The 24,598-nt window shown below is 39.3% G+C and overlaps 1 protein-coding gene across 1 annotated transcript in view; it reads left to right on the top strand.

Annotated features, from left to right (window-relative positions):
- Positions 1-24,598, top strand: part of ZNF536 (zinc finger protein 536) — a 226,591-nt gene that overhangs the window by 126,584 nt on the left and 75,409 nt on the right. The gene's annotated exons all lie outside the window — the stretch shown is intronic.

Below are 24,598 nucleotides of genomic sequence, written 5' to 3'. Positions count from 1 at the left end.
TTTAATCTACCTCAGCTGGTAACAGCCAGAAAGAGCCTATTATGCCAGCTGGGTGTCACCAGAGTGCAACATCACCCCAGTCACTCTCCTGGCATGCTCCCTCCACTGGGGACTGCAAGAAGGGGTTTCATAGAGCCAGATACATGTTTAGGGCACATGTCGAGCCCATTTACACTGCAGCAAGGGCCAGGATCTGACCTGTAGTGCAGAGCAAGAAGAATAAATACATTTTTGGTGGATATTTTGCAGTGCCATATAGTCCTGGAAAGGAAATTCAATCCAGCTAAACAAAACTATTTAAAAGGAAACTGTAGACAGTTCACACTGAATCAAGAAAATGGCTGAATTCCTTTTTAGATGGACTTGGTAAAAGCAATAGCTTTCCCCATCTCTGGCCCTTTATTTAGGATAAGATTTTTTGTGTGTGCTATGAATCATAGCTAGAAATGGAGGAGAATTTCCTTGTTGTTTCAATGATTCCTAGGAGTCATTTCAGTGGTCAAAAATATTCTGAGGTAACATATCTACATACAACAGAATAATTTTCCTTCCTCTGCTAACCCTTCTTCACAAAGCTCAGGAAAAGAGAGAACTCATTTAGCTTCTTAAACGTAGGTGTCAAAATCATTAATAAAGAAAGTGCCAATAAAAAAAAATCTGGTGATACTATAATGGTGGAGATAAAACACTGCAATGAATAATTAGATGCTTGCATCAAAATGTGGCATGAAACAAAAACAGTAGGGTGTTTCAGAGACTCACCATTTAAAGCATTTTTAAATTTTATCTTTACTTGCACTCTTTAATCTTTTATTTTGCCTTTTTTATTTTTCACTCCTGTACCTTGTTGCTCTTTTGTTTTACTTTCTTTTGACTTCTTTTTAATGCATCTTCCTCCACTTCCATCCACCCCCATGGAGTTCTGTACTTTCAGTTCTTTCACTGCTCATCTTACCGATAATAGAATCCAAATGTAAGGCTAATTACAGATTTTAGGACACAGCAGAATTCTAAAACACTAAAGCAGCTGGACGGTAGACAACCGGCCTAGTGGAAGTCTGTACCATAACCTCCACTTAAACTTCGACAAGTACTGGGTTATGTTAGACTATTTTAATGATATTGCATGATAAATTATGTCTAAATCAGATGTAGTGTTCAGACCTAGGCCAAAATGCAGCCGTGTTAAGTTTCTGTGACTAAAATCCATGCTGGAAGGAAGGAAGAGTACTACCTGAGGAGAGCCCTAGAGGCATTATGCCTATGCAATGGTAGCCCAGATGTATTGCCTCAGTGGAGTTGTAAGGAGCACTCTTTAAAAAGGTAGATGTTACATGTGTTGTGTAATTGGGCAGTGCTACAACCACACCTGTTCTGCTTTGACATACCTGCTCTGAGTCCTAGATTGCTGTGGTCAGTGCTGATCTGCCTTCCCTCCTCCACATACTCCACTACTCCTGGGGAACTGGCAACCAAATTTCAGCTGCCTTGGGCCTAGGATGGATTTCTTCCAGCTCTAGTGTACCCATAACTTATTTGCTAGTTTTTATAGGAATTAAGCTGGATTTGGAAAAACTATAGGCTATTTTCCACAGTATATAAACTAATAATAATAAATAATAAAATCATATATTCATTAAGGGGACAAAATGTGGCTTTAATTAATACCAGAACCAGTAATTTGATTGCAACAGCTACTGTAGCAAAAGAATCACGGTTCAGTTGCATGATGTGGGTCAAAACTATTTGAACCCAATTTAGATGAATGTGTGGGATATGTAACTTCCAGATAGTTATGTTATCAGCCTGGGCATCTTTCTGATCTGTACTGGGGAAAGTCACCTTAGAATGTAAGGGGTAGAGGAGGAGAGAAACCACATCCATCCTTCAGGTGAGAGTTGCACAACTTCTTCCGAGGTGCGGGGAAGAAGCCCAGTGTATATTCCTGACCCTCTCTGCCTCCCACTGAAGCTGCAGAGGATGGGAGAGTTGCTATAGTTGTTGGGTTAATTACATGTTAGCAGGAATAGGAAGGGGGGGGGAGAGAGAGAGAGATCAGGACAGGTCCATGCTCATTTGTATTGTTTTTGAATTTGGTTTAGTTAAGAGAACTGTTCGATGTCGGAGGAGGTGATAGACTTACAAGGGGGTCCCTGGTTAGTCTCCATTTAGAGTTGCCAGTCAGGAATGGTCACCTGTGGCCCCTTTATGTCTCTGACAGCTGACTTTTAGTCAGCCAAAAAGAACTGACCCCTCCCTGGGAGGTCAGGGAGGCAACAAGCATGCACAGTGCTTCCTCAGCAGCATCCTCAAATGCCTGACTTACATACAGCAATTGGGCTGGGCAGTCTTCAGGGAGCAGCTTGCCCCATCAGTATGTGATAGAATCTCTCTGGTGAGAGTGCACTGTGGGCACATCCACAATTGTGACCAGAGCTACCAAGGGAGGAACTCGTGGTGTGGACATTATCCAATGTTACAAACATACAACCAGACTTGTTACACTGGCTGAGTTTCATTTACTCCATGTCTCCATTCAGTGTCAGTCACTTGTTCTAGAATAACTGTGTTATGAAATGAAAATGGGGACCACAGATGCACAGGGACAATATTTTGTGTTTTTACTGTCTGTCTGTCACAGTTCATAGTGTTTAGCAAGCAGTTAAAATATGAATTGTTCCTACAGTGCTACTGTAGAGTTACATATTTCTGTCCAAACAAAACCAGGCATTATGAATGCTGTATATTTGCTATAGTGCTGAAAAGAATTGAAAGCTGAAAATATCATAGAACAATGTATTGTACTTATAAGAAACTTTCAGTGGATACATACGTATAAGCATCAGCATGACCACAAAACAAAAACTGGTGTCTTTTTTTTCTTTCTATCTCATGCTATTTCTAAAGCCCTTATCATTTTGGTATCTAAGTACCTGGTTTTCAATCTGTTCCGTGCTCACTTTCATGTTCAAACTGTGCATTCATTTGCATTCATACAGCAATTACTATTAAAAACTTGCCATCTTTGCATTAGGTAACCAGATTATTGTTGTTGTTCACGCTTTATATTATGGTTGTATCCAAAATCCTGGACTGAGGGCCCCATTTGGAAACTACCAGTTTTGGTCACATGTATATGCACACAAACACAGTCATCATGAGCACCAATGGCATCATTAGATATAAATCTTGTGTGACTGACTTGTTTGACGCTGTGGTCTTTTAGCTCTTATAAAGAGTATCAGAGAAATTGGAGAGAGGTAATTGTTAGGATAGCAGTAACCAATAGGCTATAGCTAATCAAGTTGGAAACATATACATACTATATTTCCCTGATCTGAAATAGATCATGGCTGAGATTTTCAAAGGTGGGAAAGAACTGGATACCCAATACCCATTAAAGTGTAATGGTTTTGGGCACCCAAATTGCATACTATATGTCTGTCTCTGGAAACATACAAATTAAGGGGGGGAAACACATTTAATTTTTTTTTTTATAAAATAGACTCTAGCAAGAGAGAGAATCTTTTAAACTCTTTTTTAATGACTGGTCTGTTCTCTTTCATCCTACATGTTATACTATACACCTAATAGAAATCCATAATTTTATTTTTAACAGAGAAGTTTGCATTGAGTTTAATCCCTGAATGAAAACTATGGTAATTGAAATGAGAGTAGTCCATGGATTCAGGACTCCAAAATCCATAGTTGGCTTGATTTTCTGAAGTTCAGAGCACCCAGCAGCTTCCCCCATTTGAAATTATCACAGTCCCAGAAGTGCCTCAGAACATCAGAACATAACTGATCGTTTTAATGTTATCCCTGGAAGGAGTTGGTTTTTTTGGAACTTTGCTTCCAGGAAGGAGACAGAAATGTTATAACCCAAACTTCTGTGAATGGTCTGCACATGTAGACCAGGTATTTAACAGCTTTCCTACAAATACATGGTACCAACAGTTCCTCTAGTCTCCAGCCATAATGCACTGCCATCCAGTATTACATAAACTGTGGACAAAATGGGGATAGCACCATTTTCAAACAGAGCTTAATTTAATATCAGGCTTCTGACTATATATTGTATCTTGGCATCAGTAAGGAATGCCAGGTATGGCATGTAAAAGAGCCAGAGCAATGTAAAAGGGCATTGAAGGCCCCAGCTCCCACCAGGGCAGAATTCCCACACTTCAGGAACTGATGAAGACAGCTGCAGGCCTCAATTATGTCATCACTAACGTAACGTTAGTAACGTTCCTCCATTATATAGAACCATTCAGACAAAAGATCATGTAATTCCTGCCTTGGACTTTCCATCAAGTCCTGTTAGCTGACACTTATTAGCTGCTTGTAGCATGGCTCACTTTATGTGGCATGACATAACGGAAACACAAGGGCTATCATTGAGGTCCCTGCTACAGAATACTCCATCCCCCTTCCGCGTTTTGGTTAAACAATTTCCATTGTGTGCTCTGTCACATACAGGGTTAAAAAGACCGTCAAAAAGAAAACGGTTTCCATTTTGGTCGTGCTACATTTCTGAATCTGCAAAAAGCAAACGTTCAATGAAATGTGTATGTATTTGTCTAAAATACAGACTGAGAGGTGGCTCTTTTATTATTTATTTTTAAATATCGGTAGGCTAGGGAAGAAAATTGGCAGCTTCCCTTTTAATGAGATAACATCACTGGAACCAGCATTGTGTCAGTGTCAAGCTGATTTCTTTGTTAATGGAACTAAGAACCACCAATGTGCGTGTGACAAGACCTTTATTTGTCTTGTGGCCTTTGCATGAGTTGATATATTTAGCTATATTTCAATTCATGTTATAAATTAAATTGTAAATTCCTTGGGACCAGGCACCATTGTCATAGCCTGTGTTTTCTGTGAAGCTGAGCACTCTGCCAGACTGGTAAAAAATAACAACTCACATGTGAGGAAGTGGCCAAAAGGCTGCAGTACCATTTTCACCTGAATTGGTTTTAATCAAAGATAACATCTGGATGGAACAATCAGACTCAGTAGCTTACTTGGCTGGGGAGGAGGGAGGGAATCCTTTAAACTAGTAAGATGTGTAGAGAAAATCAATTCTAAATCTGTTTAAGGCACGGGTGGGCATATATCTTAGGCCTGGTCCACACTACCCCCCCACTTCGGACTAAGGTACGCAAATTCAGCTACGTTAATAACGTAGCTGAATTCGAAGTACCTTAGTCCGAACTTACCGCGGGTCCAGACGCTGCAGGCAGGCTCCCCCGTCGATGCCGCGTACTCCTCTCGCTGAGCTGGAGTACCGGCGTCGACGGCGAGCACTTCCGGGATCGATCCGGGATCGATTTATCGCGTCTAGATAAGACGCGATAAATCGATCCCAGAACATCGATTGCCTGTCGTCGGACCCGGAGGTAAGTGTAGACGTACCCCTCATTTTAGTAAGGGTTTTGACACAGTCCTACATTACATTCTGATAAGCAAAGTAGGTAAATGTTGTCTAAGTGAAATTACTATAAAGTGAGTGCACAACTGGTTGAAAGACCATCCTCAAAGAGTAGCTATCAATGGTTCACGGTCAAACTGGGAGGGCATATCTAGTGGGGTCCCATAGGGGTCATTCCTGGGTCCGGTATCATTCAGTATTTTCATTAATGACTTAGATAATGGAGTGGAGAGCATGCTCATAAAATTTGTAAATGACACCAAGATGGGAGGAGTTGCAAACATTTTGGAAGGTAGGATTAGAATTCAAAATGACCTTGACAATTTGGAGAATTGGTCTCAATTCAGCAAGATGAAATTCAACAGTGACATGTGCAAAGTACTTCACTGAGAAGGAAAAATCAAATGAGCGACTACAAAATTGGGAATAACTGGCTAGGTTGTAGTACTGCTGAAAATAATCTGGGGGTTAAAGTAGATCGAAAATTGAATATGAGTCAACAATATGATAGATAATATCATTCTGGGGTGTATTAAGAGGAGTGTCATATGTAAGACACGGGAGATGATTGTCCCACTCTCTTGGGCAGTGGTGAGGCTTCAGCTGTGTCCAGGTCTGGGTGCCACACTTTAGGAAAGATGTGGACAAAGATGATAGAGTCCAGAGGAGAACAATAAAAATGATAAAAGGTTTAGAAAATCTGACCTGTGAGGAAAGGTTAAAAATACTGGGGATGTTTAGTCTTGAGAAAAGAAAAGTGAGTTGGGACCTGGTAACAGTCTTCAACTATAAAAACAACAAGGAGTCCGGTGGCACCTTAAAGACTAGCAGAGTTATTTGGGCATAAGCTTTCGTGAATAAAAAACCTCACTTCTTCAGATGCATGGAGTGAAAGTTACAGATGCAGGCATTATATAATGACACATGAAGAGAAGGGAGTACCTCACAAGTGGAGAACCAGTGTTGACAGGGCCAATTCGATCAGGGTGGATGTAGTCCATTCCCAATAATAGATGAGGAGGTGTCAATTTCAGGAGAGGCAAAGCTGCTTCTGTAATGAGCCAGCCACTCCCAGTCCCTATTCAAGCCCAAAAATTTGCAAATTAATTTTAGTTCTGCTGTTTCTCTTTGAAGTCTGTTTCTGAAGTTTTTTTGTTCAAGAATAGTTACTTTTAAATCTGTTATAGAATGTCCAGGGAGATTGGAATGTTCACCTACTGGCTTTTGTATGTTACCATTCCTAATGTCCGATTTGTGTCCATTTATTTTACGTAGGGACTGTCCGGTTTGGCCAATGTACATGGCAGAGGGGCATTGCTGGCACATGATGGCATATATAACATTAGTAGATGTGCAGGTGAATGAGCCCTTGATGGTGTGGCTGATGTGGTTGGGTCCTCTGATGGTGTCGCTAGAGTAGATATGGGTACAGAGTAGGCAACGAGGTTTGCTACAGGGATTGGTTCCTGGGTTGGTGTTTCTGTGGTGTGGTGTGTAGTTGCTGGTGAGTATTTGCTTCAGGTTGGGGGGTTGTCTGTAAGCGAGGACTGGCCTGCCTCCCAAGGTCTGTGAGAATGAGGGATTGTTTTCCAGGATAGGTTGTAGATTGTTGATAATGTGCTGGAGAGGTTTTAGCTGGGGGCTGTATGTGATGGCCAGTGGTGTTCTGTTACTTTCCTTGTTGGTCCTGTCCTGTAGTAGGTGATTTCTGGGTACCCGTCTTGCTCTGTCAATCTGTTTCCTCACTTCCCCAGGTGGGTATTGTAGTTTTAAGAATGCTTGATAAAGATCTTGTAGGTGTTTGTCTCTGTCTGAGGGATTGGAGCAAATTCGGTTGTATCTTAGGGCTTGGCTGTAGACAATGGATCGTGTGATGTGTCCTGGATAGAAGCTGGAGGCATGTAGGTAAGTGTAGCGGTCAGTATGTTTCCGGTATAGGGTGGTGGTTATGTGACCATCACTTATTTGCACTGTAGTGTCCAGGAAGTGGATCTCTTGTGTGAACTGGTCCAGGCTGAGGTTGATGGTGGGGTGGAAATTGTTGAAATCCAGGTGGAATTCTTCAAGGGCCTCCTTTCCTTGGGTCCATATGATGAAGATGTCATCAATGTAGCGCAAGTAGAGGAGGGGCACTAGCGGACGAGAGCTGAGGAAGCGTTGTTTTAAGTCAGCCATAAAAATGTTGGCATACTGTGGGGCCATGTGGGTACCCATAGCAGTGCCACTGACTTGAAGGTATAAGTTGTCTTCAACTATGTTATAAAGAGGACTGTGATCAATTGTTCTCCATGTCCACTGAAGGCAGGACAAGAAGTAATGGGCTTAATCTGCAGTAAAGGAGATTTAGGTTAGATATTAGGGAAAGCTTTATAACTATAAGGGTAGTTAAGCTCTGGAATAGGTTTGCAAGGGATGTTGTGAAATACTCCTCACTGGAAGTTTTAAAAAACAGGTTGGACAAACATCTGTTAGGGATGGTCTACTTGGTCCTGCCACAATGCAGAGGTTTGGACTTGATGACTTCTTGAGGTCCCTTCCAGCCCTACATTTCTGATTCTATGATCTGCCCTAGTTATGGCCTTGATTTAAGCTCTACAGGCAGCATGACAACAGACATTTGAGCAATTTCTACACCCCTCCCCTGTCAGACTGTTATTAACTCAGTTAAAATGTATATGGCCATAGAATAAGCATGGAGCATGGGTGAGCAAAGGAGTGGGAGGACCTCAGGGCCACTTGGTTTACAAACAGGCATCACAGCAAGGCTGCCCTTTGCCCCCTCTTACATTTCTTATTACAGTACATTAAAACCCTTTACTCCGTCAAATTGACAAAGGCAGCTATAAAAGGGGTCCTTTCTAATACACAGTAATATAAACTATGTTTGTACACTTACCACATAATCCCTAATTACTTCCATACTTTTATGTGTAGAGAGCTTTGACGCTTGCATTTCTGGATACTTAGTGAATGGAATAAAATCAGAAATTATTTCTTTATAAATATGGGGCAAAATGTGCAGGGGGGATTAACTTCTAGATTAGTGACATGGCTCATGTTTCAGAATAAATATACTAAGTGTCATTGATCCACTAAGTGTCAAATCAAAAAATGTGACACCAACAAAACTCGTATATGACCCTGACATTCCTCTAGTACTTAAAGCAATTACCCTGCTGTTTAATAACAATGTTTATGAAATTGCTTTTTGATTAGCTATCATCTATGTCATACCTATGTCAATAATTCTCAGTGATGCCTGTGTGTGACCTTTAACCTTACTTTAAAAGTAATTTCCATTGTATAATAGCAGGAAGACACTTTAGGCAATGTGTAATGGGCACTTCTTGTGGCAACTGTAATCGTTTGACTTTTGGCCTTGAAACATAGAGACCTAAAATGTAATCCCCCCTCCCAGCCTCCAAGCACATTGTATGTCTTGTGCTTCCATAACAACTTTGAGAAAATGTTCCAACTCATACCCCAATGAGAAAACGTACACACAGTTTCACAAAAAGGATGAGTTTGTAATATTTTTTCAGAGAGAGGAGGGTTATCCTTAACGAATGCTATCTTAGGAAAATGGCAACCCATTTTTTCCATTTCACCTTTATTCCTCTATGTAATGTTCTGCACACACTTCAGGATGTAGTCCATTACCCTAACTAAGCTGGTTATAGATGTCAGCACTTTTCCACAATGTCTTTTCTTCTTCCATCTCCCTCCCTACCCTCCTTTTTGCTTCTGTAATTGTTTTATGGAGCTGTGGATCTGAGACAGGCACCATACACCAACTTAAAACTGCTGTAACATGAAAATGCTGCTTCTCCAGATGCTTCCATGCTCCAGCTCAGGATATATGCAGCTTGCACAACAATAACATCCAAAGAGGTCTCAAAGGATCTCCAGAAAGAGACATTAGCAGTGCTCCATAAATATAGATTCTGCTGTGTTAAAATTGGTTGACATGATTACCATGTCAGGCAGAAAAAATATTCCAACCCGTAGGTGGAGAAATTGATGCACAGCAGCCACATCGGATGCAGAGACTCTAGGGTGGATGGATGGACACATATATGTCCCCATGTATACATCCTCTAATGGAAAGTTCACCAAGCAAACATTAGCAATCCAGCACATCAGGTTGGTTGTGGACACTCCCTGGAGGTCATGTTTTCCAAAACACCCATGAAATCAGGTTAACAATTTATGAAAAATGTAATCCTGCTCCCATGACTCATGCAAGGACATAGGAAACAACAGCACTGTGTTCTTCACATAGACCTGCTAACTCTGTGTGGGTGAGAAAATCATAATTCCAGATTCCATCCACAACATGACAGTTTTCTGCCCTGCTTTTGGTTAAACAGATCAGTAATAGTAAGAAGATTGAGATTGCTGACTTGTGGGTGCTCTATACAACCTAGTTGTAACCTTTGCCCACTTCTCAACAAACCTGTGGAAGGAGTAGTGGCAATTCAGTGTGTCCATATTGGATATGGTCCACACTTTATCTGATTCCTGAGATTTTCCATGGTTGACTTAAGCAGTAAGAAATACACGCCTGCCTATGCTTGGCTTGAACTTGGCTGTTTTAAGGGTTTTTCCATAGACTGCCTCTCCCGCTCTGTCCCTAGTCCCTTCTGTCTCAGAGACAGATTCAAATCCTCATATTCCTGGGTCAAAGCTAATAGAGCCCATTTGATCTGGCTTCAGAGCTGGTAAGTCAGCAAAAGAGCTCTGCACTTCTGTGCAGAATCCTAGAATCTGATACTGGTTTCCAGCTGTAATGTCTTGGGGTTGAAATGTGACATGGCAATAGCTGCTATTAGGAAGTGCCTTTGTATTTTCAGTGAAAACTGGTTCATTTTGACTAATTTATGAGGCTTTGAAGATGAAACTTTGTACATGCATGGTAAAATGTAAGCATTATTATTTTTAGTAATGATTCCCCCTAAAATGCACACACTCCAGCAGTCCGAAAGGAATGTAGGCGGTGCTGCATGTAGGTGTGTGGCTAATAGCACCATGTTGTTTGTGTGCACATCTCCTAAAGGGCACACTGAATGAAGCAGGGAACAGTGGCAGTACAGGGAGGCAGGTTGGTAAAATGCACACCAAAGGAGGAAGAGCCCAACCTTACCACTGACTTTGGATTGCTTCACTGTGCAACCTTGACCTCTTGTTAGCTGATTTTTTTTTTAATGAAATATGTTTGCTCACAGATTTTATGTGAAACACAAGCTGGACCCATAAACCATGTTGAAGCTGCTTACATTTCCCATGGGTCCAGGCAGTTTGTTCACGGGGGCTAGCAACTCTTCTGGTCCTGTTTTAGAAGTCTGAGTAGATGATGAAGCTTCCTTGCTCTTACCAGTTAACTGTTCCCCTAGATTGTATCCTATTAATATGCCATAATATGTTGATGTAAAACACTTAAATGTTTCCATATGTAATAAAAGGTCAGGCATATTATTCTTTTATTACCAAGAGTCATATATCAAGTACCGCACAGGAAATTCTACTTTCAAGCAAAATAGGAAGATAAATATATTGATTACAACTTATATGTCAAATTAGCTTGAACCCTTTGTGTAGGTATCAGGTTTTTACATTTGAGAATGTATGGTAGCTAGTCACAGATCCTTCTGTGTGTTTTTTCTGCATGATACTGAGACTAGGATTATGCTGAGGGAGCAAGTGACTGCATTCTTTTATCTGCTGAACAGTCGCTACTGTATGGAGCAGGTCTCTGCTCACTTACTTCCATCCTCCTAAATCAAATGCTGGCCCTCTTCTGGTGGTCAAGAATTTGAGGCTGGAGAAGCGCATTCTCTTGCTGCTTCTGCCTTCATTGTGAGTAGCATGGATTTCTCATAAAATGTGAAGAACCCTTAAATACCAAACTTTGCTGCCCCTGCCTTCTGCCTCAGTCCACACCTCCCTTTTTAAAAGAAAGTATTCAAAACATTTCTGACCGGTCAGCTCTTTCTATATCAACCTGTCATAAAACAGGCTGAGGTTGCAGAGATCCAGCCACCTCTGCAAGAGGAGGATGCTACAGCTGTGACATAATTACATTATCAACTTAATTAAGGAAGTGAATGAAACTAAAGAGAAAACAAAACATCTGAAGAGAAGGCTAGAGGTAGGAAGTAAAGGTAGTTTTGGGAAGGGTAGCATGCAGAGGATGTGTTAAATTTAGCTCTGAGTGGTTTAATAGAGATCCCATATGTAGTGAAAATCATTAGGGTATCATCCAGTGATCTTCATTTTCACAAGAAACTGTGACCAAGCCAGGAAAACGTGGGGTGGGATGGTATAATGGCACCCCAGAAATAAAGCTATCTATACATGGCACCACAATAGTTCAGATTCTCTGGGGGCTGAACCAAGTAGTAGACAGAGGCACTGGAACAGAGAACATAGTACTTAAATGTATTCATGTGTCAAGACTTTTGCAAGGCTATTTTTGGTAGAACAAGGCTCAGTCCTGTAGTCCTTGCACACCCAAATCGTCCATTAACTTCTGTTGTATAGGCTCAGGCTCCTTATTATACTCACCCAAATATATTAATTGCCCAAAACAAATACATGCACTTTTTTGCTAAGATAAATATAATCCACTACAGAAATATGCCCTTCTTTTACTTTTGAAATGTAAGTATCATTTATCTTTTAGTGCAAATAAAAAGGGGGGGAGGCTGCATTTCTCCAGATCCTTTATTTGCTGTCGATGTACAACTATGCACTAGTCTAAATGTCACCCATATGTGGAACAGTGGTTGCACCAGAGCATTCGTGGTGAGATGTCTAAAGGGGTGTCAGCAAATTGGACAGGGTATAATTTTAGTCAATGTGTTCTTGTCTTATTTTAGTTCAACATCATTTCCCAGTTGCAATTCTTCTGAGTGACACACAGAATGCAAAACAACATAAAAGGTCTGCCCTGAGGCAGATATGTGTCCATGTAGGACTTTAATTATTCTTTTTGAATCATACATAATATGCAAGCCCAATTTCTTGCATAAAAGTCTGATGGAAAAATTTTGTATCACCTGTATAAGTATTTTATCATAGTCCTTATATTTTTAGAAGTGCTGAACATAGGGAAGGTCCGTGTTAATCAAATGTACTCTTTGGATTTTTCAGACAACATTTGGGAGAGAATGGAAAACAATTGCTCCCATGGTGTTTTGCAATGGCATTTTAAATCGTTGTTTTTAGAAAGGCCTTCTTTTTTCATTCAACTGCTGTGTGTTTAAATGGCACTTCCAGTACATGTATAGTGCAATATACATGTACGAATTTATTTGAATTTCTTTCAGTACGTTTCCCTTCTAACACCTGTGAGCTGGATCCTTCTCTCATTTACATCGCTTTTATACCAGTGTAATTCTATTGGCTTCATGGAGTGACTTCTAATTTATACTGGTATGAGTGAAATCAGAATCAGATCTTAGCCTTCTAAGAAATATTATTAAACTTGCTTTTTTGAAGCACTTGATGTATCATTTTACATTAGTAGATTTAAAAAAGAAAAGGGTGTGTTTTCTCCTTGAGTTTGAAGAGCACTGAAATGTAGATGGTTCTGATGAAAACTTTTTTTTTTTCATACAGAAAAACAGATAGGGTTATACCAAATTAAGAATGTCTGCACATTTGTGCCACAGATTATGGGTCTGATCCAAAGCCCACTGAAGTCTTTCCACAATAGTGGAATTGCATTGAATCTTTGACATGCTGCTCATAAAGTTCCATGCATGTCCTAATCCTTAGGGAGGAAAGACAAATCATGAAATAGAGCTGTGAATCTGCTACTTTGGGATGACATCAGGCAATTGATATTAGTTGAAATTTGAGCCACAGGGACTGCCAGCTCCTTGGAAATCTGCCCCCTTCATGCCATTTCTAAATATGATATTAAAAAAAATCTTGGCAAATATAAGCTTTAATTCTATGTAATAACATAGCCAGTTTTTGGAAAAACAGTCATAATTTAAAATGTTGTTAAATTACATGCATAAACCTGGAGCTAAAGAATTGTTGAATGCACTGCTTTGCTGCACCATAGATTAGATATTAGATCAAATAGTAACTTTCACATGCACAAAATGGCAACATGTTCCATTAAAAAGAGCCAGGCTCACTGTTAAGACTGTCAGTGTCCCAGCACAGTTCTGTAAAGTTTGCTTTCCTTGTTTGTGTTACTCTGTCCCAGTTTGAGTAATCCACTTGTTTATTTGGTCACTGCATGGCTATGTTTTTTTTAAAACATAAACTGTTTGGAGTTAGTCAGGAGAAAAGTACTACACCCACTCCCAAACTCGGCAGGATAAAAAGCTGGATGCTTAAAACTGTTACTATGGGTAAATTTAATCATTCAGATTAGGAGCATTTGTATTTCGAGTCGTGAGTCTTTCCATATCTCCCTGCAAATGCATGTGTTGAGGCTTTTCTGCTGCCTTTAATGGGAGTTACACATAGGGAGAGGAAATATTTTTCCCAAGGGTTTTTTTTTTTTCCAATTTACAACATGAAAAATATGTAAGTACAATAGCTGTTAGTTTTATAATGAAGAAAAAAATCAAATTATCCTGCAGTTTAAAGGATACCAGAGAGAAACCCAGAAAATAGCAGTGAAGATCATGTTTAATTCAGATGATATAAAACCAACAGTTTTAGGCAAGTTCAATTTTCTTCTCAATTGTTTGGGCACTCTAATGTACAAAGTTCTATAATTTACACCCAGGAGGTTTTCCTGGCCTCCAGCCCACTGACTGGCAGTGACCTTGTGCTAACGGTCTGTCAAAAATGGACACTCAGAATTTGTTGGTATGAAAAGTGTTTGGTGCCTTTCTTTAGAAACATAATAGACAGCTTTGCTTTCACACCTCTTAATAGCCTTTTTAAAAATAGTTTTTCTAGCAGGATGCTTTTTTAGTCCTCGGATCTTTACGCCTCTACATTTTTCAGAATTTATTAAAATTATTTTTATATTTTATATGTTTTTATCCTAAATTTCCTGATGCCACACTGTGATGCTGCCAGTTTAGAAACTCCAGCTGTTGTGAGTCACAAGGGTAGGCTGTCAGTGGCAACTAGATCACATAGGCAGGGAAATATTATTTGTAAAAGCAAAGATGTAACCATTTGAAGCTGGGCTTTGAGCTCTGTCAGGTTGCAAAAATGTAATATGGATTGTCATGTTGCGTTAGGAAAGCCTCGCTTTCGCTCCCATGCTCTAATCACCTCATAAACTATTTGTGGTATGTGTGTGGATTTTAAAATAGTTTCTTTATTTAAAATATTAGATGTATTTGGTTCCATAAATCTAGCATATAATTATATTGAGAAGGTGTACTGCAAGTCCTGTATCCTCTGTCCTGGGGCCTTAAAATTCCTCCTGTCCCACAAGAAGGGAGAGCATTTTTACAGGACTCCAATGTTATTCAATGGAAAGCCAGGAACAATTTTAAACTTCCAGGTCTCTATGAGCTCTGTTCAGAGCAAAAATTATTTGTGGCTCCCTGTGGGGTGTGAGACTATGGAAGCTACAATGCATGTTTGTCCTGCTGAGCTGTTCTGGTATGTGATTTACTGTCTGTAGAAGTTATTTTTATTTTTTAGGATTGTAAAGATCTGCAGTGGAGAACTACTGGGTGGAATTGAGAGTTAACACTAACCCTGATTCAGATGGGAGAAAAATGTCTTCCACAGATGCGATAGGGATATGTAGGGAGTTAACATGGTTGCAGATTAAATTAACTGTCTTCTGCAACCAAAGATCATGAGCCTGCAATTCATGTTCTTGCAAGAAAAAAATACAAAACCTTTTTTTAAATCTAACTTTAAGATTGGATTAATGGTTCTCTGCCTCTTTGACTGAGGGCAGTACCTCTGAATAATCTGGTTTTGTTTTGCTACACTAGTAGTGATACAGTTTTAAGGTTGTCCAGCTGTTTAAATGCAGGATTTCTGCCTGTCAGCCCTAGAGAAGTAGACTATTCTAATACAGCTCCCAAGATCTACCTGAGCAGACTTGGTGGAAGCTCCTTACATTATCATCCTTGGCCGTATACTGTGTCTGATGGCCACAATGGGATTAATCCAATGAGGAAAGGAAAACTAGAACTCATGTGCCATTACCATAGTAGGGAGACAATTTTATCTCCTAAAATATGGTTAGGCTCCTTGGGTTCTAAACTGGGCACAATCCTGCAGAAATTCTGTATCTCCACAACCACAAAATTGTGTATTATCTGAACAAAGCCATGAATTACGATTTCCAATCATATGCCAATATAGTGTCCTTTAAATATTCAAATCAGCCAAAAGCTCTCTCACTTCTACCCCTTCTGCCTCCTTGGGTACAGAAATAGTCATATCTTTTTGTTCTTGATTAACTGACTGATGCTTGGAAATCATCACTTTAAAACCCATCAGCCAAAGATACTTGAATGACTCTGCACAGACATAGTATATTTAAATCATCAAAGGCCTCATAGAGGTGTCTAAAATATTTTTAATAATTTTCTCACTATATAGCAAATTTGATGCTAATTACAGTTATTTACATTCTCCCACCCCTCCAAAAAAAAGGGTGTGTGTGTGTGTGTGTGGGGGGGTTATCTGAATGAAACGGAAGGAAGTTTGGATCCATAATGTGCAATGACAGCTCCTACAGTGTGATGGGGAGGGACAATTTGAGATGTCACAGGGCTATGCTCAGCTTCATAGAGATTGGATTTCTCTACATGTTGAAGTATGAGGAAGGCTAAATAACTCAGGTGTCAAAAGCACCAAAGAATTATGTTTGTCTGGTCTATGAGAGGATAAATCTCATTTCTTGCTTATAGCCACAAGACATCCCTTTAAGTGCAATACAAATTTAGCATTTTCCCCTCCTAATTGTCTTCTATAATATTCTCAAATTTATTAAAACAAGATTTTCCATTTTTAAATATATTTTTTTCACTGATAGATTGTGCTCTTTAGTATCATTTTACATAATTTAATACAATTTGTTCCATCCATTGGTTTTCATGGAGATACAAGCTGTTCGTTTGTGAGAGAGCTGGCATAGGAGAAAATGCTGGCAAAGAGTCACCTCCAGGAGTTTATTCAGATTTCAAAGTTGTATGGGGCCACCGGCCATTTTGAAGCAGATTAATGTTAAGGGTTTTTTTGGGGGGTGGGGTTGGTAATTTTTTAAAAAATTACTACTTCCCCCCCCCCCCTATGAATCTTTAGCAATGTGAGTCACTGTTGTTTTGTTAGCTGAAACACAGTAAAAAAAACTATCTAAGCTTAGAAGAGGGGCTTTCTTTAAAATGTGGATTGCTGAATAAAAAGAACACAGGTGTCTTAATTATTTGTACAGAAGGAAAAAGTAATGCTGAGCGGATGTGCTATAATGATTAGAACGCTAAAGAGGAGAGGCCGCAGTAAGTAAGATTCTTGTTTCTTCTCTATCGCTAATGTTTTCCTCCACGTTCCGCTTTATCTCATTCCTTGAAGTGCTGTGCTCCGTATTCTTTGCGCGCATGCACGCGCGCGCACACACACACACACACACACACACACACACACACAAAGTTGGCTCTGTATGTATTAAAAACATGCCAGACTACTGACACTGGGGAAGTAAAAAGAGAATCTGTCCGATTGTCAGTCAGATGTCAAGCAAAAATTCCTGTGGCCAGAGTATGGTAAGGAATTCTGCACATCCATTTTTTATTTTTATTTTATTTATTTATTTGTCTGTTTGTTTTCTGGCTGTGGAGACAATCACCCCTCCACCATGAAGCTTCCCCAGCCCCTACACAGGTACCAGCTGGCTTCCTCATGTGGCATGCCCCCTAGCATAGGGTGCTTCCAAACGCTGGGATCCAAGCCTTTGGCAGCAGGAAGGAGTCAGTAATTGGACTTTCTCCTCCCATTTGCTCTTCCCACCAGCTATTACTTCACACCTGAAAGAAGAGAGCCACAGCCCTCCAGCAAAAAGTTTCATTCTGTTTCAAACGCAGACCAACAAGGAGTTATGGCACTGTTGCCCCCTCAAGTCAGCCATTGGGGCGTTTCCAGCCACAGAGTCTTTCAGCTCTGCCATGTTCTTACCTCCTCTTGGCCCAGTGAGTGAAAGATTAAGATCCGGATTCAGGCGTATGTAATCAAGAATATATTTTACAAGTATAATATGTTGCATATAAATATTTGGTCCACTTTTGTATTGCAAAATATTATTAAGCTTAGATATTTCAAACTATGTTAAATAGAATAATGTCTGTGTATTCATATTTAAATATATATTTAACACAGACTTTCACAGTTAAAATATTTTCCATTTACCATATTTCTGTATATGGACCCAATCCTGCTGTCTTTGCCCATATTGAAGTCAATGGGAGTTTTGTGTGAGGACTGCATAAATGGTCCCCTTATATGTTTATCATAGAGAGATGATTTTTCCATGTATTAATAATATTAATGTTATACATTTATGTAGCACCTGAGCATGCATGGATCATTTCACTCCCCAAAGGAATGCAGCCATCTCTGGTTGGAAACACAGTGGCAATGCAATACAAAAGTGTTGGGGAGGAGTCGTGAAGGATAACATATCTAAATGAAATGACAATGGGAAGTTAAATTGGCAGAATTTAATTATTAGAATGGGATTTTGGCCAGGATACCAGGGCTAAAACATCTACTTTTACAAAACATGCCATGAAATTTTTATTGGTTTCTGGTGACCAATTCTTTGTGTTTTACATTTCATGAAAAAAATCAACACAAGTAACACATCACCACTTCCTGACACCATTCTGCCGCACTAGTTCAGTAATGACATCAGACATCTAATGACATCTAAGTTTATAAGAGGGGCTTTCTTTAAAATCCCAGCGCCTGGGATTTCCTGGGAGGTCTCCTATTCAAATACTAAACAGACCCATGCTTACTTACCTAACCTTGCTATGGGAATGATTTTAGGGAGGCAACAATCATTCCTGATATAATAGAGGATTGAAGGCATTGCACGGTTTTGTCCACATACTTGCTGTTGCGGAGGAGGATTAGACTTGTAAAGTTACACCCCAAGTCACACAATGATGAACCACCTTTCCCCCCATGATATTGTCTTTTTGTTAGAGAGAATAATTTGTTATGGTATCTGAGTTCATTGGTAAAAAATGAAACAAATTGTTTAGTTTTGGCTTTCATCTGTAATGGCCCTTCAGTGCAAGCTCGGACATTTTTGAATGTTTGTTAAATAGTTGATTTGCAATCACTCACAGAGAGCATATATTGACTCTCCTTCTGCATATAATGAGGTATTCATCACTGTAAAGTCTCCTATAACTTTCTATTGAACTTTCCAAAGAGGAAAGCCTACTGTGTGTTAATATCCTGTGCTCAAATGACAACTTCCAGTTCTATTTAGCTCCAACATTTTTTTGAGCCACATTATTGAAAACTTTACTGTTGATTTTTAATCATCAGTCAAATTCTGGGACTTACCTCTTGTGTCCGGTAAAGAATGTGTAAAATGTATTTGTGTTCCAAAGATCTTGGTATCTTGTGCAGTCAGGAAAACATTTCTTTTTTCTGTTCTGTCTGGTTTGGGTGTTTTTCGTAACCCTATCAAAGTAACCATGAGACCTGTTCTCTCGTCTCCCTGGCCATCTGCTTGAAGCATCTGGTAATCAGGTGCAAGCCCCCACATCCAGAGCATTCATGCTTAAATTTGCAGCTACCTTGCCACCCACATTGGCTTTTGTTAAGCTGCCAAAATGTACCTGTTTGTGTACTGGATGTCAAGAATGGAACTGAAATTCCATCATCTATCTGCTGAAATTGTGATGGGCTGGTGTGACATTATCGCCTTCAAACACAGAGAAAAATCAGCCCTCTCCCATGTTTTTCAGCTAGAGTTTCCAGCTAATCTTTGCTCCAACTGCTCATCATATCCAAGCCATGTGCATGCCACACAAGTACCGTTTTGAGTTGCAAATCATTCCTCAAAGAAATATCTCAGATTAAAAAAGGTTGATGCTTTATGTGCACTTGTCATTTTGGAATTCTTTCTTATCCTGTATCCCTTTTTCAGTCTTAATTTTTGTGTGTCTCCCTCTCCAGGTAAGAGAGATGAATAGACATCTCCTTCTCCAGATTTTAATGTTATGTCTGGATTTGGGGGGATGATGATGCATTTCCCAGCAGAGTAGCTAAGTACAACAAACTGCCAAAATTAGGCTTTGGGTTATTGGCTGCAACTGAAATCTGGCCCACTGAGTTTAGAGGTAGAAAATTGTTTATGTGAAAAGCTCAACATGTAACAGCACCTGGGTGCTTTCCTGTACCCTCTACAGAGATATCACAAAACTAAAAAAGCCGTATGCCCTCTCATTTGTTTTTCTGCAGCCCCAGATCAAAAGAATGAAACATGTCTTGCTTTTAGCTTTTGTCACAATATAAGCTCACCCTGTTGTTTATTCCACTACTAATAGCAGCACCAGAAAGGGCACTTAAAGTCTAACTTTTAAAAAGATATGGATCCCTGAGTACTTATTAGTTACTGCATTTGAATACTATATTAGTTACTGCATTCTGTGGTCAAATTCAATAGGTGTCACATATATACTGCCAAAGGCCAAGTTTGGTTCTTAAGATCTGTAGCCATCTCAGCTATGACCAGGTTTGAAAGGCATACACCACTTACTATTGCATATTCATACATACTGCTGCATATAAGATTAATTTAAAAGTCTCTGCTGAAGTGTTTGATTTAACTCCCGTTAATTCAAAAGGCCTTATGGATGGAGTTTTCTAAAGGAGTTAGGTACCCAAACTGCCACAGAAAGTCAGTGAAAGTTGGGCTTCTAACTCCCAGAGGCCTTTTTGAAAATCACCACATGAGTGCTTAAAATAGACATCTCCACATATTAAGACTATTGTTCTCGAAAATCTGTAGGAATTGTTACAAAATGCTAGTGCACCAACAAACAACTCCCTGGATTATAAGCAAAATTGGTAAAAACTTTGCCCAGCTGTTTTCAGTAAATGTGTGTGCAAACATGGAAAATAGGTTTGAGGATGTTAAGGTACTAGCTGCTTGTTCTAATGAGAAAATTTGTTCATGAAAGGGACAGAGAACAATAACAAAGAGGTAAAATTCCACACTGATCTGATAAGTCAGCCTCACTATAAAAGTATTTTCTTAAGATGGTAGGTAAGATTGGATTCATGTGTGCATAGGGGCAAGGGTTACACACCAAATGAAAAATGGTAACCATTACTCTGATTACTTGATGCAAGTAGGTATTATGTTGCACTTGATATACCTGTCTATATATTTTTCCTGCCAAACTACTTACTCATCACTGACATCTTTCTTTGAGTCTGATGCTTATAATACAGTTCTTTAGGAAGTTTAAATAAACTTGAAGAAATAGAGGTATGGTTAATGTAATTATTCCATGCAGAAATGCATTATATTTGTAGGTGCTGTTCTTAGTCATTTGTATGAAAGGTGAAATTTTGTTCAAAAGTGAGGAAGAAATTAATAGCAGATTTTTAAAAAAATCCAGTAAAATAGCATCAATAAGCTGCTACTGAATTATTTTAGTAGAGTAAATGCAGTAATCTTTCATTTTAAATGTATAGTCTTTTAGACTTTCTGGGTCAAATTTTGCTTGAGTCTTTTTAATAACACCAACGAAAGCCTTGATCCTGCAAACACATCTGAGCAGACGATACTACTCACAAGTGTAAGTGTTTGCATGATCAGACTTCATATTTGCAAATGCAGCTAGTTTGCCACATAGGTGCATGCAAAATAGGTAGCTTCTTACACAATTAAATAATTGTGTGGGATTTTGCACAGATACACTCACAAATTTTGAACCAATTAATGAGGAAATTAAGGAAGCCCACCTTAAATAAATCAAATATGATTTCATATATATTGGTTTGGAGTAAAGTGAAATATTTAGAAAAATCTGAAAACTCATATTAGTTATTGCTAAAGCCACAAATAAATCCGTAAGGACCTTTTCACAAGCGGGTAAAATGGATGAGTATTTAGAAGAGGTCTTATTGGCTTGAGTCATAGAGCTGGCTCTCTGAGTGTTGTGCTGTAAGTTAGTGGGAAAAGTTTGACAGCAATTTAATTTTCATTGACAAATACTGTCATAATATTAAGGGAAACGTGTTTCAACAGTAATGGTCGATGCTCAACCAGTCATATGGACTGGACGAGCTTACCATATGCTTAACTACAAACTTCTCTTGGAAAGCTCCTTTTAATCACTTGACAAGCTTAAGGTACTAGTCAGTAATGAGCTTGAACAGAACATGTGAAGTTTTACATTTCATACAGAGAATGGATTAGTGTTTATATGTTTAATATTAGGAAAAATGGATTAGTGTGCTTATATTTATGTAGCTACAGTACATATATTTATTCATACTCTTGGTCTGAGGGTAACCTATGGAAACGTATGGAAAGAAAATTGAAATGTTTGCTTCAGAAAATAGACCCCTCTCCCCCATAACACTGTATATGAAAATAGGAAAGAATCAAATTCGCCGAGTTTGTTGAAATGATAGAAATGAATAACAAGCAAACGACTAAGCAACTCCCTCCCAAACCCTTCATAGTAGCTGTAATAATACAAGTTATAGTGAATTCTAGTTCTCCACTTCAGATAATTATATGGGATGGTATATTGCCGTGGGGGTGCCTGTTATCCCATTATGGGTACATTTTCAGTAATGTGGTGTCTCCCTTTGACATGTACTGTTTGCACCCACAAATTTCTACCCACAACTCAATGCAGAATTCGGATATTTGAGCTTTGAGCTACCTGCTTGCAGGTGAAAATCAGATAGTTGGAGATGAAACTACTTAGACTTGTGGCTAAAATTCATTTTCTGGATACAAATTGCACCGACAGAAAGGAAATGTGGGTCCCAGCCTCCTGTGAAAATGTACTTCTGACTCTCAGTCCTTAGCTGCTGCAGGTTCCATCTTTTGTGTTTTGTTCTGGCTTTTGCTTTTTTGGCTATGGTCAAATCCTGTGCAAGGTTGGAAAACCAGTTAGATAATTAGAACAGAAGTCTGACCTGATTCTGTCTTTATTTGCTGTGTTTTGTTAGCATTGAGCCAATTGTAATTTAGTTACATGTACAGTAAGAAGTCAAAGGTGACCACATTTAAACAATATGGAAAACATAGCATGTGCTTATGTGAAAAGCATATAAGCCCCTTCACTGCATGTACTAGGCAGGAATCATGGTCTTTCCCAGTTTTTCTGTGGTCTTCCTCCTCATTAGATACCTAAAGAAAGAAACTGACAAATACTATAGATGGATCAGCAGTGGAATATATTTTGTCAGTGCAGGTATTTGGGAAACTGGTGTTTCATTTCATAGTTTTAATAGTTTACAGATTTTCTTACTGAGAAAAAGAGAGATGGGGTCTGATTCTGATCCCATTTACATTAGTGTAAATCAGGAATAACTCCTGGATTTACAGTTATGAGTAAGATCAGAATCAGTCACACTGTGTTTGCATGTTATCCATGTCCCCCATCACTATATATAATAACTCACCTCTATAAGGATTTCATGCTTGAGACAGAGACAATATCCTCAGAGTTTTCTATTTGTCACTATTCTCCCCTATTAATCACTATAAAATTTTCTTTATTTCCTTGTCTACAACTGGGATTTAGATTTTCTGGCCTGGAATTAGATGGGTCTAGATGATACCATCTGCTGACTGTTCTTCAATTTATATAAAGATTCTTCATTTCTTTGGGGTTTTTTTTAAGTGTACACAGCTGAAGAGAAGAAACCAAAAATGGTGTCCAGAATTATCATTCATGTTCTCAGTTTGGCAACCAGAGGCAGATTGGCACATATGCACTCCTTGTAGATAGTGCCTGAGTGTAGAAGTGTTAAGACAGCTTTGAGGCTTGCCATGAGTTACTGTTTTATTAACAGATATTCATGTACCAGCCCCTCCCCACCAGCCATAAGCTGGAAAACAATCAGAAATCACATTTTGGTGGCCTTTGTCACTACAAGGTGCAACTGACTGATTTATTTAGATGCACTAGCAACAAAACATCAAATTAGAATAATACTTCTGCCTTTTGCTTGTTGGTTTCCCTCATGTTGAAGGGTCCCAGCTCCATTTCTATCTATGCGCATCTCTTCATGGGTTTCTTGGTTAAGGCAGTATTCTGAAGATTGTCATTGTGGCCCTGGACACTTGGAATTGCACCACTTTCATTTAGTGTCATCACTTTAAAAGTAAATAAAAAATTGTAAAAGACTATAGTTTAAAAGAGAAATTTCACAAAAAAGGCAAAGTTGGGCCCTGTTCCTGCACTATGAAGGGAACAGGGACATGACTGCCTCCACACAGACCCCCACTGACTTCATCCACTCTCCCATTGCCTTCAGTGGGGCTCTGGGTGGGCAGAGCTGCCTGCCCCTGTGCTGCGCTTACAGATAGGCTTAGTGTCCAGTGTTATCACCCCACCATATTACATTTTCCCTAGTTTATCAACCATACATTGAAGAAGTGAAGCATATTACTGTGCCTGCTAATACTAGTGTAGTGTCTTCAGTAGGACCCACCTTCACAGAAACCAGTTTGTCACCACCATTTTTTATTCATATTGCTTGAGGAGCAGTATTTATCACCGCTTTCGGTAACCTTATTTTGCATTAAAAAGTACAACATTTGGACCAAAGACAATGATGATGACATGCTTTTTTCAAAGCTGAAGAAGATCTTAGGGGTGTTTAAGTGACTGTGGGGATTTGCTCTTCAGATGGAATGAATCAAAAACTGTAGTCATGATCTGGACTCTGTTGGGTGATTTTCAAGCTTTGATTTGCACGTGTTTGGTCACACATCAAATGCAGAATGGAAGTTTTAAACCTAACAGAACAGACATGGGGATTCACCGATGGCAAATCCAAAATCGTGTCTGGAGATTTGTAGCTTCTGTTTTACAAGATTTTTTGGTTTGTACTTTTAAAGTGATGGCACGGTACTGAGGGTTGTAGTTCAACAGCTTGTTGGGTCTTTTAACAATTTGTTCTATGGAGGAGGACGAGGGGGTAGAGACAGCTATATTTATCACTACT

This window comes from Emys orbicularis, chromosome 14, assembly GCF_028017835.1.
Source record: "Emys orbicularis isolate rEmyOrb1 chromosome 14, rEmyOrb1.hap1, whole genome shotgun sequence".
In the NCBI taxonomy this organism is placed as follows: domain Eukaryota; kingdom Metazoa; phylum Chordata; order Testudines; family Emydidae; genus Emys; species Emys orbicularis.
The sequence above is the reverse complement of the archived record's forward strand: the minus strand, read 5'-3'. Positions and strand labels throughout refer to the sequence as shown.